The sequence below is a fragment of the Suricata suricatta genome, chromosome 3, assembly GCF_006229205.1.
Source record: "Suricata suricatta isolate VVHF042 chromosome 3, meerkat_22Aug2017_6uvM2_HiC, whole genome shotgun sequence".
NCBI classification, from domain to species: Eukaryota; Metazoa; Chordata; class Mammalia; order Carnivora; family Herpestidae; genus Suricata; species Suricata suricatta.
In genome coordinates this window covers 31,987,940-32,003,473 of record NC_043702.1, presented here as the reverse complement: position 1 = coordinate 32,003,473, position 15,534 = coordinate 31,987,940, and the positions used below count along the sequence as shown (strand labels likewise).

Genomic DNA, 15,534 nt, shown 5'->3' with positions numbered 1-15,534 from the left:
AGGAGACAGGAACCCAAGATGCAGGGTTCCACCTCAGGAAAGGATGAGATCATGTCCTGAGCCGAAACCAAAAGTCGAATGCTTAACGGACTGAGCCACCTATGCGTCCCTAAGAGAGTACTTAGGTGGGGAAAAAAGGCCTGAGGTCAGAATCCAGGAAAATTTTGAACATACAAGAAACAAAGTGGGAAGTAGATGAGAGCAAACAATTTAGGATAGGTGCCATGAGGGGTATGGCGGGCCATCTCTGCAAGACTCGATTCCAGGACGCCTAATCCTTCACCATCTGAACCGAGAGGGAAACAAGTAGACGACTGCAAGGATGGCGGGCGAAAAAGCCGAGAAGCCAGATACCAAGGAGAAGAAACCCTTAGCCAAGAAGGCTGATGCTGGTGGCAAGATCAAGAAGGGTAACCTCAAGGCTAAAACGCCAAGGAAGGGGAAGCCCCACTGCAGCCGAACCCCGTCCTAGTGAGAGGAATTGGCAGGTACTCCCGATCGGCTATGTATTCAAGGAAGGTCATGTACAGGAGGAAGTATTCAGCTGCTAAAGCCAGGAGTGAAAAGAAAAAGAAGTGGAAGGTTCTTGCTATGGTCACAAAACCAGTCGGTGGTGACAAGAGTGGTGGTACCCGAGTGGCTAAACTCCGCAAGATGCCCAGGTATTACCCTACCGAAGACGTGCCTCCGAAGCTGGTGAGCCACGGCAAAAACCGTTCCGTCAGCAGGTGAGGAAACCGCGAGCCAGCATCACGCCTGGGACCATCCTGATCATCCTCACTGGGCGCCACAGGGGCGAGAGGGTGGTTTTTCTGAAGCAACTGAGCAGTGGTTTGCTGCTTGTGACTGGACCTCTGTCCCTCAATTGCGGTCCTCTGCGTAGAACACACCGGAAATTTGTCTTTGCCACCTCCACCAAAATTGCTATCAGCACTGTGAAAATCCCCAGACACCTCACTGATGCTGACTTTAAGAAGAAGAAGTTGCGTAAACCCAGACACCAGGAATGGGAGATCTTCCACACGGAGAAAGAGAAATATGAGATCACAGAGCAGCGCAAGGTTGATCAGAAAGCTGTGGACTCGCAAATTCTGCCAAAAATCAAAGCTGTCCCTCAGCTGCAGGGCTACCTCTGCTCCGTGTTTTCTCTCACCAATGGAGTTTACCCTCACAAACTGGTTTTCTAACTGTCTTACAAAGAACCTGATTAAATAACGTATCCATCTCAAAAAAAAAAAAAAAAAAGGATAGGTGCCATGTGTAACACAGGGGTATCTCAAGATCATCTCCTATGCCACTTGTTTGTATGTATGTATGTAGGTACATATGGAACAAACTCTACCCCCAACACGGGGTTCAAACTCATGACCCAGAGATCAAGAGGCACATACCCTACTAACTGCAGCAGCCAGGAGCCCCTCCTATGCCTCTTTTATCTGAAAATAATGCATTTCATCACAGAAAAAAAATTATATACTGGGGCACCTGGCTGGCTCAGTCAGTGGAGCATGCAACTCTTGATCATGAGGATGTAAGTTCAAGCCCCATGTTGGGTGTAGAGATTACTTAAAGATAACATTTATAAGTAAATGAATAAATAAATAAATAAATAAATAAATAAATAAGTAAAATCTTTTGAAAAATTATATGTCAGGGCCACCTGGGTGGCTCAGTTGGTTGGGCATCTGACTCTTGATTTCTGCTCAGATCATGACCTCAAGGTTCATGTGTTCGAGCCCCACATCAGGTTTTGTGTTGATGCTAATAGTGGGGAGACTGCTTTGAGATTCTCTCTCTCTCCATTTTTCTCTGCCCCTTCCCCTACTTGCACATTCTCTGTCTCTCTCAAAATAAATAAATAAACTTAAAAAATTATATACTAGGGTTCCTTGGGTGGCTCAGTCAGTTGAGCCCTTGACTTTAGCTCAGGTCATGATCTCATAGTCCATCAGTTTCAGTCCTGTGTTGGGTTCTGCGCTGACTGTTCAAAGCCTGGAGCCTGCTTCAGATTCTGTGTCTCCCTCTCTTTCTGCCCCTCCCTTGCCCACGCTGTCTCTCTCAAAATAAATAAACATTTTAAAAATGGAAAAAAATATATACTAAAGAATTAAAATCACCCATAATTCTGCCACTCAGAGATAATAACTTAAAATTTTGGTGTGTGTTTTCCCAGAATTTTTCCTATAGCCATACATATTTATAAGTTTTAAATTCTCAGTTGTGTTATTTGGATGTCTCATGAGCAAGATACTCGAATTCACTAAATGCCATCTCGAAACCTAATTTACTGATACCCACTGCTCATTTCAAAACCTTGGAGTTTCTGGCCCTGGTTTTCCCTCACCACCATCCCAAGGATCATTAACCCTCCTGGTTAGTTCTTCGCTTCCAAAAGTCAGAATAGTCACACTCGTACCCATTCTCTCTAAAACGTAAATGTGATTTTTTTAGTTCTTCAGCTAATATAAAACAAAGAGAGTCTTCACATTTGCATACTAAGAGCCAGGCTCCCCGGTGTGGAGTGGGCAGTATCTCTGCCAGCTAATATTCTGTTATCTGCTGGACATTTGAAAATTATCATTGTCATGGAAACCAGTAAAACCTGGTACAAAATAGATTTCATTAATTAACTAAAATAAAAGCTGATGCAAAACCGTCTTTGGTCCTTACAAAGTCAGGCATCTATATCTGAAAGGTGAATTCTAGAGACAGAAGAGGTACCTTTGGATCCTACCTCTAAAATGAGTTGGTGGGGCACCTGGGTGGCTCAGTCAGTTAAGCGTCTGACTCTTGATTTCAGCTCAGGTCTCGAGTCACTCAAGATCGTGAGTTCAAGCTCCATGCCTAGCATGGAGCCTACTTATAAGTAAGTAAGTAAGTAAATAAATAAATAAGTTGGTTTTATTATATTTATTATATTATAGGGGCACCTGGCTGACCCAGTTGGTAGAGCATGCAATTCTTATTCTGAAGGTTGTAAGTTTGAGCCACACATTGGGTATAGAGATTACTTAAAAATAAAATTTTTAAAATGAGTTGATTATGGAAGTGGAGGTGTCTGATGTGGAGTAAACCTGGTAATTCAGAGTCTAAGGACTATATGGAAGTGGGTAATTAATCTCAATTAAAAGCAGTGCCTTCTCCTTAGGGTCTGAGAAACTCTGGAGAGAGGAGGTATCCCTAGATGGCAGGTATGCTCTGACAGTCTGCTATATTAATAACAGATAACATTTACTGAGCACATACTGTATACCAGGCACAGTGCTAAGATTTTTCTTATTCCTCACCCCAGCACTCTGAATGAGACATGTTTATCAGAAGAAGAAAGGGAGGCTTAGACACTACGTTAAATAATTGGTCCAAGACTAGAAAGTGCAAGAGCTGAGATTAGAGCCCAGGCTGAATGACTTCAGAGTCCTGACTTTTAGGTCATTTGGCTGCTGCTGTCCATACTCAAGACTCCGCAGTGAGGACTAGTGTCAGAGATAAGAGGAGGTTACCCAGAAGGACAACCCCTGCAGTCGAGTAGAAGCTAGGGCCAGGGTACACCCCCCCCCCCACTCTAAAAAGAGTGAAATTTCTCAGGCCAAACTGTTACCCCAGAGCTTCTGTGTTTGAACAAAGGTCTGAAACAGAGAGACATCCACAGTAAACAAGCCTGTCTAGGCTGCTGAAGAGACTCTGGGTGGGGAATTAGCCACCCTGGAGAATGAGGCCAGAAATCTGCCGGTTATCCAGTCTCCTGTGTCGGCTGCTGTCAGTGCAAATTCTTTACCTGCTGCTCATCCAATTTAACAATCCATAGGCAGAGTTAACCAAAACCTTCAGGGTTACATTGTGGCTCTCACTGCAATGATATATTGCCCTTACAAGCTACCAGATGCCTGAAGATCAGCGGTGCATTCACTTAGCAAGTATTTCTTGAGTACCAGCTTTGTTTAAGGCATTGTGTCAGATGCTAAGGATACAGCAGTGAACAAGAAAAACAATTCCAGGGCACCTGGCTGACTCAATCAGTAGAGCATAAGACTCTTGATGCCGGGGTTGTGAGTTCAAGCCCCATGTTGGGTGCAGGTCAAATAAATAAATAAACAATAAAAACTAAAATCTAAGAAAAACAGTCTCTGTATTCATGGAGCATAGGACAGAAAGCAGGTGACAGATGAGTAATTTGCCACAAGGTGTGAGGAATGATGTGATGGGACCCTACAGTATTCCAGGAAAACACAGAGCAAAGAGATTTTCCAGGTAGAGGTTAGGGAATGTCTCCTTGAGGAAGTAACTTTTAAGGTGAGACCCGAAGAAATAGGGGTTAGCCAAGTGAAAGGTGAGCCACCAGGTGGAGGGAAGGTAGCATAGTGGAAGGAGATGGAGAAGCTGCCAGAGAAGAAGAGTGACATCAACAGTTGGAAAGGGAAGTGGAGTCCAGGGAGGAGTTTGGTTGTTGTTGATATGTTTGTTTTGCAAGATAGCAGAGGTCTTACAAGATGGGAGAGAAAACAAATGAGGGTAAAATATAAACAATTGATGGATTTATGTAAAGGGTAGATGGGAAAAGTTACCCCCTCCAAAGACAAGTGAGCAATCATGTTAATTCCCTGCTTGTAACTAACTCTCTAATGACTTCCCAAGACCTGGAAATGAAAACTCATTAGGACGTCCAGGGTCCCTGAGATGTGGACTCTGCTTATCTGTCTGGCCTTATCTCCTTTCATTCTGTTCTTCAGATCACAGCCTTCCTGCACTTGGATCCCGAGCACTTTAAGCTCATTCCTGCCTCAGGGCTTTAGGGCTTCTAGTTCCCTTTGTCTGAAATATTCTTCCTTCAACTCACCAAGCACAACACTGATTTCTCATTCAGGTTGTAGTACACAGATTATTTCCTCTCTGAAGCCTTCCCCATGACCTTTCTAACATTTTTCTCATCCATCTACCCCAGACTTTTCAGTATCTCAGTTATGTCTGCCTCCTCCAGTAGACCGAAAGTCCCCAGAGAGCAGGATCTACTTCGTCTTGAGCATCACCCCACCTCCTGCACCCAGTTCTGTAGAAAAGGATGTACTCAATAAAGAGTTTTTGAATGAATAAATTAACAAATGAGGAAGGAGATTTTTGCCAGAGAGCACATTAGTGAAGGAAAGGAACGGAGCTGCTGCTGAGATCCTGGTGTAAACGTGGGTGTGAATCCCTCAGTGCATTGAGGGCCGCTCACTGGATGATGAGTGAAGAAAGTAGATGTCAACGGAGCACAGAACAATGGTGTTGCATAGGAGGAAAAGATAGTTCGTATTGTTTCCCTGTTTCCTTCTCTTCCTTGCAAGCTGGAAAAGGAGCTGCCAGGGATTAAGGCATTTGCTTCTACTCATCATTTGAATCCTTACTGCACTCCTGGAGTATAGAAGCTGGAAAATAGCCCAGGGGAATCAAAATCTTGACTTTGATTCATAAACATGTTTAAAAGAAAGAAAAAAGAAAGGAAGGAAGGAAGGAAGGAAGGAAGGAAGGAAGGAAGGAAGGAAGGAAGAAAGAAAGAAAGAAAGAAAGAAAGAAAGAAAGAAAGAGAAAGAAAGAAAGAAAGAAACAGAAATTGTGGTTATGACCTACCCATAGTCTAGAAATCTCTTTGACTTCCATGGGTTTGGTATTAATGGAATCCTTTTTATCTTTAGAATTTTGTACTCCTGCTGCCAAGCGGAGAAGGGGAAAATGCAGAAAGCTCTGTCTGCATAATCACCCCCCTGCTGGCCCTCCCCAAATTCAGAGTTTGCTTGAAGGCTCACCCCCCCCACCCCCCCCCACCCCCGGTTTTCAGAGGCCCCAGGCTAGCATGAGAAATCAGTGGGAAAATGTTCCTTTAGATGTCAAAGCCACAGCTTCTACCAGAAAACAGAGGACAGATGAATAAAGCCCCAGGCAAGGACAAGCAGGTCCTTATGTTGCTTACGTAAACATTCTAAAAATTTCCTCATAAATGATGAGCCTGGAGTTCTGAGACAAAACGCTAATAAGTTCTGTCCTCAAACACAGTTTATAAAATTAGGGGCATGTCACCCTCTCCCTCATGGCTTCTGTCTCTTGATAGGGCCACTTCCAAATGAAATAACTTATTTAAAAGTGTATTTTACAATCCATGCCTCCCTCCAAAGAATTATCTTTTCTCCCACTTTTTATAGAATTTTTATTTACTTTTATTTGTAAATTTTTCTTTTTTAAATGTTTATTTTATTTTTGAGAGAGAGAGAGAGAGAGAGAGAATGAGAGGGGGTGGGGCAGAGAGAGAGAGAGAGAAAGACAGGGGATCCGAAGCAGGCTCTGTGCTGTCAATGCAGAGCTCAGTGTGGGCTCAACCTCAAGAACCATGAGATCACGACCTGAGCTGAAATCAGATGCTTAACCGACTGAGCCACCCAGGGACCCTAAGAATTTTTAAATAAACGTTTTTATCTCGGAATAATTTTAGATTTACAGAAAAGTTGCACAGTTAGCACAGAGTGCCCATAAGCCCCTCTTCAGTTTCTCCTATTGTTAACATCTTATGTTAATTACTATGGTACATTTGTCACAACTAAAAATCAATATTGGCCCATTACAATTAATAGAACTCCACATTTTATTTGGGTTTCAATAGTTTTTTCCCAAATGTTCTTTTTCCATTCCAGATTCCATCCACAATATCATAGTATGTGTAATCACCATGCATCTTTTGGCTCCTCTGGGCTGTGACAGTTTCTCAGATTGTCCTTATTTTTTATTTATTTATTTATTATTTATTTATTTATTTTAAGTAAGCACTACATTTGACACAGGGCTCAAACTCATGAACCATGAGATTATGACCTAAGCTTAACTGACTCTTAATCTTAACTGACTGAGCCACCTAGCCAGCCCAAGCACGCAACTTTTGATCCCTAGGTTGGTTGCATGGGTGGTTCAGTGGTAGAATTCTCGCCTGCCATGATCCCTAGATTGGGAATCTGAGCCCCACATTGCCAGTAGAGCCCACCCTCCCCAGAAGAGCAGGTGGAGGAGGAATGGGGAAGACAAGGAGTGGAGAGAGCAAGCTCAGCTCCTGAAAGAGAGAGCATTTACATATACTGAATGGAATTCTTTTGACAGGAAGATTTGTTTCTTCTTCTCCACTTATTTATTCATTAATTCATTTTTATTAGTATATGAACTCATATACTAATTTTTACTTTGAGTTATAAACCAATATGTATTAATTTTGTTACCAAATTGTTCTAGTTTGGGCCATCTGGAGTTTTTCAGGTTGGTCTTTGTGTCCGTTTTACATGTTCCTGTCCTTATAATTTTTTTTAAGTTTATTTTTTTATTCTGACAGAGAGCGAACAAGCAAGGGAGATGGGTAGAGAGAAGGAGAGACAAAATCCCAAACAGCTTTCATGCCATCAGTGCAGAGCCTAATACGGGGCTAGACTGACGTGAGCCAAGATCGAGAGTCGGCTGCCTAACCATCGAAGCCACCCAAGCGCCCTTGTCCTTATAAAATTTTTAAAATATACAAAAGAAAGCTAATCACATATATTCTGAGGCAGTTTTTCCTTAACATTACATACAAAGTTTTGGCAATCCCTTAGTGAGTCTAGAAGATATTTCACTTTTTTTTTCTCATGTTTTTAAAATTTATTTTTGAGAGACAGAGAGAGACAGAGGGAGCAGGGGAGGGTCAGAGAGAGAGGGAGACACAGAATACAAAGCAGGCTTCAGGCTCTGAGCTAGCTGTCAGCACAGAGCCCAACGCAGGGCTCAAACCCATGAACCATGAGATCATGACATGAGCTGAAGCCGGCCACTTAACGGACTGAGCCACCCGGGCGCCCCGGGTATTTCACTTTAAAAGGTAATGTTTTCCTAATCTGAGTTCATTGTAGAAAAGTTGGAAAATTCAGGTAAGAAACAGAAGAAATTGCCCATTATCTTGTTATATCTTGCTGTGCTTTTTTCCTTTCCAGGATGTGTAAGTATACATGCATGTACCCCTAACCAGTATACTGTTAACATCTTTCTTATTTCAATAGATACACTTAATGGATATTTAACTTGTTTTCTACTTCTTTGCCATTATAAAATCCTTGTATATATTTTATCTATTTTTATTTTTTCCAAAATCAGAAAACATTTGTTTTTATTTGGAATGCAAAGAAAATTCATTTTTCACTTCTTGCTTTACTAAGATAGCAAGGGGGAAATTGTCCCTTGATGGGGTACCTGGCAGGCGCGGTTCTTCTCTTCCGAGTCCACAGCCAGAATTCATTTGCCAGTCTCCTATACAGTTAGGTAGCCATGGGACTGTGTTCTGGCCAACGGAATATGAGCAGGACTGAAAGGCACTACTTCTAGGTCCATAAAAACCCCACAAGCACACTCCTCACTCTTTTGCTATCCATTTTTCTGCTGAATGGAGTGGACTTTGAATACAAAGAAAAGAATGGAGCCACAAGATGGAAAAAGCCAATGTTCTTCAATAATTATATAGAGCAGAGCCCCTTTCTCCCCTTGTCCTACCTCCTCCTCTTCCCCCTCTTTCCTTCCCCTTTCTTTTCCTCCTGATTCTTCCTTTCTGTTTTCCTTCTTCTCTCCAGCCCCTCCACCAACTCATATTGGGCTGTAAACAAGAGAAATGAACTTTTATTATGTCAAACCACTAGACTCTTAGGATTTATTTATTATAACAGCTGAATTATTTCTCTGTGCAATACACAATGAAATATACCTTTTGGGATATTTTCTTAATTGAGATGTCCTATTCTGAGAACATTATCCCCTTCTGCACAAATGGGAGTGAGCCTGTATAGTGAAGAATTAACCAAACAGAAGTCTGGTCTTTGCACTCAGCTATCAGGAGCTATTTGCTAGGCTATCTTACAATAAACTACCGTCTGGGAAGTTTTCTCATGCTTGCAGTAGAAAGAACCTTGGCTAAGATGCCATATATATATATATATTTTTTATTTATTTATTTATTTTTTTTTTTTTTGCATAAAATGAGGCAATGAAGTCCAGAGGGGAAAAGTGCCACACTGTCAGATCTATGTTCTAGACCTCTTCAGCCACTTCCATGTCCTTAAACTTGCTTTTTTTTAAAAAAAAATGTTTATTTATCTTTGAGAGAGAGAGAGAGAGAGAGGCAGAGAGATAGAGAGAGACAGGATCCAAAGCAGGCTCCATGACCACAGACAACCCGATACAAGCCTTGAACTCACAAACTGTGAGATCATGATCTGAGCAGAAGTTGGCAACTTAACTGACTGAGACCCCCAGGAGTCTCCCATGTCCTTAAGCTTTCAATAGTCCTAAGTTGTCTGGACTTCAATTTTGTTATCTGTAAAACGTGTGGTGGGACTAGACAGCTTTAACATTCTTTGGTTCTATTTCTCTCTCTCTCTCTCTCTCTCTCTCTCTTTTTTTTATGTTTATTTACTTTTGAGAGAGAGAGAAAGAGCAAGGGAGATGCAGAGAGAGAGGGGGACAGAGGATCTGAAGCAGGCTCAGCGCCTACCGCAAAGAGCCAATGCGGAGCTTGAACTCACAAACTGCGAGATTATGGTCTAAGCTAAAAACAGACACTCAACAGAGTGAGCCACTCAGGTGCCCCACCTTTGATTCTATTTCATGTGTTTCTCACACAAACTGTATGAAACAAGGCAGGTAAAAGAGAAAGGTTTAAATATTTATCTAAAGTTTTTAGTCCTAAATATCCTAATCTTGCCCCAGGGAAAACCGAGAGGACACCAAATAGGGGTATCACTTTATAGAGACAGTCTGCAGAAATGTGATTTGAAGAGCACCATGTATTCTTTTTTTTTTTTTTTAATGTTTATTCACTTTTGAGACAGAGCACGAGTGAGGGAGGGGCAGAGAGAGGGGGACAGAATCCAAAGCAGGCTCCAGGCTCTGAGCTGTCAACACAGAGTTGAATGCGGGGCTCGAACTCACAGACTGTGAGATCATGACTTGAGCTGAAGTCTGCCACTCAAGTGACTGAGCCACCCAGGCGCCCCAGATAGTCTTTTTCATCTAAAAGTATCTCTTTTACCTGCCTCACTCCCTTGCACTAAACTTGACTACAAGCCCCCTTCCTTGTATCTTTCCTTTCCTTGTTTGGCCTGCGCCTCAGAGTCTCACCTGCTACTACCTGCACTCTCTTCACCTCTAAGAATACTGGTGCGACTATTTCATACACAAATGTTTCCATCATAACAAATGTGCTAACCCTTGAAGTGACAAGCATAATAGAAGCATGTGCAAAGGGTGATGGGATTCACAGGAGGGAGTAGCAACTCTTTAAGGAAATTTTAGAAAGGTTTCACTAGGAAGGTTGCAGGATTCTATCCATTTGGAGGATGGATAGAATTTTGCCTGGTAAACACAAATGTTTTTCTAGGTGGAGAGAATAGCATGCACTTCAAAAAAAATAAAGTTTATTCATTTATTTTGATATATATATATATATATATATATATATATATATATATAGAGAGAGAGAGAGAGAGAGAGAGAGAGAGAGAGAGAGAGAGAGAGAAAGAGAGAGAGAGAGAGAATGTGAGTGTGAGAGGGGCAGAAGGAGAGGGAGAGAGAATCCCAAGATCCCAAGCAGGGTCCATGTTGTCAGCGCAGAGCCCAACTTGAAGCTTGAACTAACAAACTATGAGATCATAACCTGAGCCAAAATCAGGAGTTGGATGCTCAACTGACAGAGCCACCCAGGCACCCCAGCATGCATTTGAATTCTAAGATACTTCTTTTGAAATAGAAATATACCCCTAGGGGTAACCCATTAAAGATAATACTATCATCCTACTATAAGTTAGTCTATTGACTTATTTTATGATTTTATTTATGATTGAAGGTTCCAGGGTAGCTTAAGAATTCTGGGTTCCTGAAAAAATGGGGGAAAAGGTTAGAAGTAGAAATGCCAAAGATAACTCTTCTTAAGTAGGCTCTGGCTTAAAGCTCAGAAAATGTCTGGTACTTGTTCACTACATAATAATAGTGGAAATGACATTGGTACTAATCCTAAGAGCAAAGAAAGGGCACTAAACAATCAAGACTAATTTAATTACCGTGGTTTTAAAGTAAAAGAATAGCAATCATGTTTTACCTTTATAGAGCATCTTAGAATGTTCAAATCATTTTTGCATTCATTAATTTATTTAACTCTGACTGAGGTAGTGAGGAATAAGGTCACCAAGGCTCAGAAAGAGTGTTTTGCTCACTAGCTGAAGGATCACTTTCATAACTAGCAGAGCTGGACTAGAATCCAGGCATCTTGGCTATGTCTAGCATGCTTTTCATTGCACTTCTGGAACAAATATGGCCCTCAGGGTGACATGATGAGAGATCTTCAAAGAATCCACAGGAAGGGATATATTCAATAACAGCAAGTTCAAGGCAAACATTGTGAAAAATTACAGTGTTCTGAAAAACCAAGGCCCAAACTGTGTAATGTTGGATGATTGTTTTTGAATTCCCTTGATTCCCCATCAAGTTGGGTCCTGCACAGACATTCAGGTTCACTCTTTGTTTATTACTTGGCTGGAGTTACTAAAGTCAGTTGATCACATGCTATAGTGTGCAGCCCAAACACCGGAGGGCTGATTTCTTCCCACCTCTGCTTTGTGATGAAAATTTCTCAAGTAAGTAGGTGTTATTTGCTAAGAAAGAACTTGCTTTAAAATGCTTAACAGGAAGCAAAGAGTCCTGGATTCTTTTTCTCAAGAAACTTTTGAGTAAATAAGTGGGAAAATTTACTTGAAAATTTTTTGAATTTTTAAAATTATAACTCATTTGGGATAAACTGTTTGATCATGTGTTACTATCTTTTACCATAACTATTTCATCATGTGTTACTTTCTTTTATCATAGCGATATATTTTTTGAGAGAGTGTGTGCACGAGAGGGAAAGAGAGGCAGAGGGAGAGAGAGGATCTCATGACCCCAGGATCGTGATCTGAGCCGAGATCAAGAGTCAGACACTCAACCAATTGAGCCACCCAGGTGTCCCTATAGTTTTATCTAAGCTAAATCATTTGAAGGTGAGCTGGGGTACTTCCCAGAATTATATAGTTTTACAAAATGTACACACACTATATATTTAGGGGGTCCTTGAAAGAATGAAGAATGTATGAGAATACTTTCTGTTGTAGTACATATGAAGAACAGCTTAGCTGGGTATAGGATTCTTGGATCAGATTCATTTCCCCTCACATTTTGTGGCTAATTTTTCACTGCCTTCTAGTACTTGGTGTTTAAGAGAAGGTGATAAAATTTTATTCTTTTTTTTTGAGGTAGACTTTCTAATATAATGTCTCAATTTTTGTCAGATTTGGCTTTTTTCTATCCTTAAAATTGTGTTAAATTCTGATTACAAAACTAAGATGAGAGATTATGGAAGATTTGGAAAGTACAGAAAATTTAAAGAAGAAAATTGTAAATAAACAATGAAACTACTACCTCAAGAGAACTATTGCTAGTATTTTTTGGTATGTTCCCTTCTAATCTTCATTTTCAGTGTATTAAAATTGACTAAGGGACGCCTGGATGGCTCATTCTGTTGAGCATCTGACTCTTGATTTCACCTCAGGTCATGATCTTACTGTCTGTGAGATAGAGCCCCATGTTGGGCTGTGCACTGACAGCGTGGGGCCAGCTTGGGATCCTCTCTTCCCGTCCCTCTCAAAATAAATAAATAAACATTAAAAAAATACAATTATGCTAAAAGTAAGGTAAGGTCATAATATACAGTTGACCCTTGAACAACACGGGTTGGAACTGTGCATGTACATGGATTTAAAAAAAAAATACAGTACAGTGCTGTAAATGTATTTTCTCTTCCTTATGATTTTTTAAAACATTTTTTCTCTTTATTGAAAGAATACAGTATAGAATATACATAATATGCAAAATATGTGTTAATTCATTGTTTGTGGTATCAGTAAGACTTCCATTAGTAAAGTTTGGAGGAAGTTAAAAGTTATATGGAAATTTTTGAACTGTGCAAGGTTGGCACCCCTAGTCCCTGTGTTGTTCAAGGGTCATCTGTACTTATAATTTTACATATAGTAGAGAAACTTTTAAAAATTATGTGAATTGGTAACAATTCTAGGATATTTAATTGAAAGACAATGATTCTTTTTTTAAAATTTTTTTAATGTTTTATTTATTTTTGATACAGAGAGAGACAGAGCATGAGAGGGGGAGGGGCAGAGAGAGAAGGAGACACAGAACCAGAAGCAGGCTCCAGGCTCTGAGCTAGCTGTCTGCACAGAGCCTGATGCGGGGCTCGAACCCACAAACGTGAGATCTGACCTGAGCCAAAGCTGGAGGCTTAACCGACTGAGCCACCCAGGCGCCCTGAAAGGCAATGATTCTTAAGACGTACAGCCATGGAAACTCATTGAGAATGTGATAAATTATGAACCCTCCAGACAATGCAGTATACATATACTTCCAATATTCTGCACAGAATTTCAAAGAGTTCATGAAGTTCCTCTATATATTGCAAATTAAGACATCTTGATAATGTCTAATAGACCAACATGTATTAAGCACTCTTCCAAATGTTTTATACATATTAACTAGTTTATAGTTTGTTATAACCCCATGAGGAAGGCAATATTATTAATCCTATTTTTCATATAAGGAACTTAAAACACAGACATGTTAGTTAACTTACTCAATGTTACACAATTAGAAAGTGGCAGAGCTGAGATTTTAATCCAGGTAATTTAACTTTAGAGCCCACACTCTTAATAAATCTGTTGTTAATCTATGTCGTCTCAACAGATTTGTGAAAGTACATTTGAAACAGCTTTTAAACTCTGTTGAAAAAATAAATAAATAAACTCTGTTGAGAAAGCTCAACACCATGCTGTTACACATCAAGGCTGACCAGGACATCTAGGAATGTGGATTCAATAATGGCCACAAGTTTAAAGACCATTCTTCTGTACTATGTAGCCTGACTCTGCCAGGTTACCATTGAATCTGTTTCTGAAGTTTGAAGATGTTCAATTATGTTGACTTTCTGGTTAGTTAAAAAGTTTATGTTTCTCATTACACGATCATAGAACCTGTGGAGGCCTGCTGGGAACAGGACTTCTAAAAAAACAAATGTGTTTGGAAGGCTATGGTCCAAGGCCATTTTTGCTGGCTATAAACAGGGTCTCTGGAGCCAGAGGGAGCACACAGCTCTTCTTAAAACTCAGGGTGTTTATGTTCAAGATGAAACTGAATTCTATCTAGACAAGAGATATTCTTATGTGTACAAAGCAGAGAATAATACAGTGACTCCTGGTGGCAAACTGAACAAAACCATCGTGATCTGGGGAAAAGTAATTTCTGCTCATGGAAATAGTGGCATGGTTCCTGCCAAATTTTGAAGCAATCTGCCTGCTAAAGGCATTGGCCACAGAATCTGTGTGATGCTGTACCCTGAAAGATTTAAATGTACTAAAAAGTAAATAAATGAGGTGGATTTTTAAAAAAGTTTATGGCTTGGAAGACAAAGTACAATGAAATATAAGATTGAATTAACTTTTATTTTTGATACTATTGGGTAGAAAGCTACATTATTAATGATAATATGGGAAGACTGACGCTAATGGAGCAAATAAACACACATGGTAGAGCAGTTTGCAAAGAAGGGGAAATGCTTGTCATAAAAACATATTGTCAGCCAACTCAAGCTAACCCTAGCAGATGAATATCCAAATGCCAATTTTGACTAGGACCCTAAGATACTACTCATATAATGCATTACAGTGTTTTATGCAAGTATCCTAAAATGAATTCTACATTTGGTATTAGAACATGTAATAGAGATTCATTCTCAGAATTATAATTTTGACCAGGGCAGTTAAAGTTAAATCAAATCGATAATAAATTCATTTTTATATCACATTAAGAGATGTTTTACAAAATAAGATATAGAATTTCCTTGTTAGTCAAAATGTCTCACTTTCTGACTTTATGTCATACTATCAGGTATAAATAAGCAGGAATTAGCAGGGTACTAATAGGCATAAATGAAATTTGCAGTCATTTGGCACATAGACATAAAGTGGAAGGAAAGTATTCAAGGTAGTGATGGTAAACCAAGTGCTACAACATCTGATTCACAATCTGCTTTCTGGGTATAGGCATAACACTAAGTTACACTTATACTTGAAACTAATGATTCCTTGTAGGTAGTGATCAAATATTACAGTGCTTGGCATCTTTTCTGCCTAATTAGACTGAGAATGCAAATATTCAGAGAGTCTGAAAATTCTGTATCTTTTTGCAGCCTGTTTCTAGACCACAAGAATGAAGTCAGTAAAGTGCATTTGAGAGGGATTTGTTGATGGCACTGCCATAGCAAAAGTCCTTTAAAAAAATCATGGGAGGGGCGCCTGGGTGGCTCAGTCGGTTGAATATCTGACTCTTGATTTCAGCTCAGACCATGATCTCGAGGTCATGGGATCAAACTCCACATGTGGCTTCATGCTGAACGTGGAGCCTGCTTGGGAGTCT

At 40.2% G+C, this 15,534-nt stretch overlaps 1 pseudogene; it reads left to right on the top strand.

The window, feature by feature from the left end:
• The first annotated feature begins 322 nt into the window (after window positions 1–322).
• Window positions 323–1,187, top strand: LOC115286410 (annotated as a pseudogene).
• Window positions 1,188–15,534: the final 14,347 nt, after the last annotated feature.